This window comes from Varanus komodoensis, unplaced genomic scaffold, assembly GCF_004798865.1.
Source record: "Varanus komodoensis strain SLA01 unplaced genomic scaffold, ASM479886v1 scaffold33, whole genome shotgun sequence".
In the NCBI taxonomy this organism is placed as follows: Eukaryota; Metazoa; Chordata; class Lepidosauria; order Squamata; family Varanidae; genus Varanus; species Varanus komodoensis.
The window spans coordinates 10,317,396-10,319,823 of record NW_025335817.1 but is presented as its reverse complement, the minus strand read 5'-3'; positions in this window follow the sequence as shown (position 1 = coordinate 10,319,823).

The window sequence follows — 2,428 nt, the reverse complement described above, 5'->3', positions numbered from 1 at the left end:
GGCCAGGCCGGCGCTGGAAATGGCGTCAGGGGGCGGATCCCGCTTCCTCCGCCGCGGGAGGGCGAGGCGAGGCGAGGCGGAGGCGGAGGCGAGGCTGCCGGGGAGGGCGAGCCGCGGTGCGGGGCTGCCCGGGAACGGCCCTTTTGGGCTCGCTGGACATGCCCTGAGCAGGGCAGTGCCGAGCTGCGCTGCCCGGAAACCGCGGGGTCCTGCATTTTAACTGCTGGCAACGAAGTGTGTCCTTTTCCTCCTGGATTGGCGTCTGTCTCGTTGGTTTTAATTTGCTTATTCCACGGTACTGTTAGGCGGGTGCAATTCATTAGTTAATACAGGAGTGACTCCGCAGCGGCTGAAGATCATTCTGGCGTGTTGGGAAAAGCCCACAAGATCTTTCATTCTCTGGGTTTAAAAATACTCTGGGAGAAAGAGGACTGCCTTACGCCGAGGTCTCCCTTGGGTGCCACTCTTAGCGTCCACCTGCTGCTTCCGATTTTTATTTTATTTCTTAACATTTGCTTTAATTTGGTTTTTAATTTTTTTTAAAGCTGGGAGGCTGGCATGTCACAAAGTGAACCCTAACCCTCCAGCACCGTCCTGTATTTGCAAATACAAGAGCAAAACAAACGGAAAAGGAAAAAGGTATCCTAAAACATGGAGTACCGCAGGGGACCATTTTGTCCCCCTTGCTATTCAACATCTACATGAAACCGCTGGGAGAGGTCATTAGGAGGTGTGGGCTGCGGAATCATCAATATGCTAATGATACCCAGCTCTACCTCTCGTTCTCCACCAATCCAGGTGAGGCAGTGGCTGTGCTGAACCGGTGCCTGGCCGAGATAATGGGCTGGATGAGGGCCAATAAACTGAAGCTCAATCCAGACAAGACAGAGGTCCTGTTGGTAGGCGGCTCAGGCTTCGTTCGGGGTAGGGGACCTGGACCTTGTCCTGAATGGGGTTGCACTCCCTCTGAAGGACAAGGTCCACAGCTTGGGAGTGCTCCTCGACCCAGAGCTTTCGCTGGAAGCTCAAGTAACAGCAGTGGCGAGAAGCGCTTTCTTTCAGCTTCAGCTGATTCACCAGCTGCGTCCCTACCTGGAGAATGACTTTCTGGCGACAGTGACTCACGCATTGGTAACTTCCCGACTAGACTTCTGTGACGCGCTCTACGTGGGGCTGCCTTGAAGACAGTCCGGATACTTCAATTGGTGCAAAACAGAGCTGCCAGGTTGCTGCCAGGGACTGGGCGTTGTGCTCACATAATTCCAGTCCTCCGTCAGCTTCACTGGCTCCCCATTGAAGTCCAGGTGCAATTCAAGGTGTTGGCTATCCCACCTATAAAGCCCTTAACGGCTTGGGTCCTGGTTACCTAAAGGAGCGCTTACGTCCATATGTGCCCTCCCCCCTTGAGCTCAGCGGGAGAGGCCCTTCTCCGGGAGCCCTCCGTGAAGGACATTAGGAGGGTGAGCACCCGGAGGAGGGATTTCTCTGCGGTGGCACCCCACCTATGGAACGCGCTCCCCAGAGAGGTCCGCCTGGCGCCGTTGTTATTTGTTTTTCGGCACCAGGCCAAGACCTTTTTATTTAAACTTCATTTTAACTGTTGATTTTATTTATTGATTTTAAATCTCCTACCAGGCTGTCTCCAGTATTTTATGTATTTTGTTTAGAAATATATTTATGTATTGGAAGCTGCCCCGAGGCTTATGTGAATGGGTCAGCATACAAGTTGTCCAAATACATACATACATAAAACAGAGCTGAGCTGCAATTTCTCTCCCTTCATCTTCACTACAGTTTGTTAATGATGATGATAGATCTTTATTATGGTCAGAGACCAGACCAAAATAAAACATTAAAAAACAATACAAAAATATTAGAAAATATAGGCAAATATTAACCATTATTTATAAGGTGTACATAACAGTGTCAATACCCCAGTTCTAAGTTGTGTGCTATATACAATGTCCCCATTCCAGGTGACAGACATTTCATCACAATATACTATTTTAATAGTAGTATTAGACCTGTATAGGCATCGGCCACCTTGTGTAAAAGGCATTACTCCTCAGACTTTATCTTTTATCCAGCTAAATAAGTCAGTCCACACTCCTTCAACATACTTCTTTGAATACCTATTGTGGCCACAAAGAATTTAGCAACATTATGTGTAAGTATCGGGTTAAGGTCGGACAGTAATATATAGACATATTGTTCTGTACAGCCTGGGAACTGGTTCATCAAAGGGGAGGTGAATGCAGCCCTATATATGTAGCCCTGTAAAATCTACACCACAGCAGAGCATGTTCTGTGGTTTCTATCTGTTCCATACCATGGGGGCAAAGGCAATCTGACCAAGGGATCTTTTTATACCATCCCTCCAACACAGCTGAGGGAAGACCATTTATGGGAGCCAAGGTAAATGCTCTTC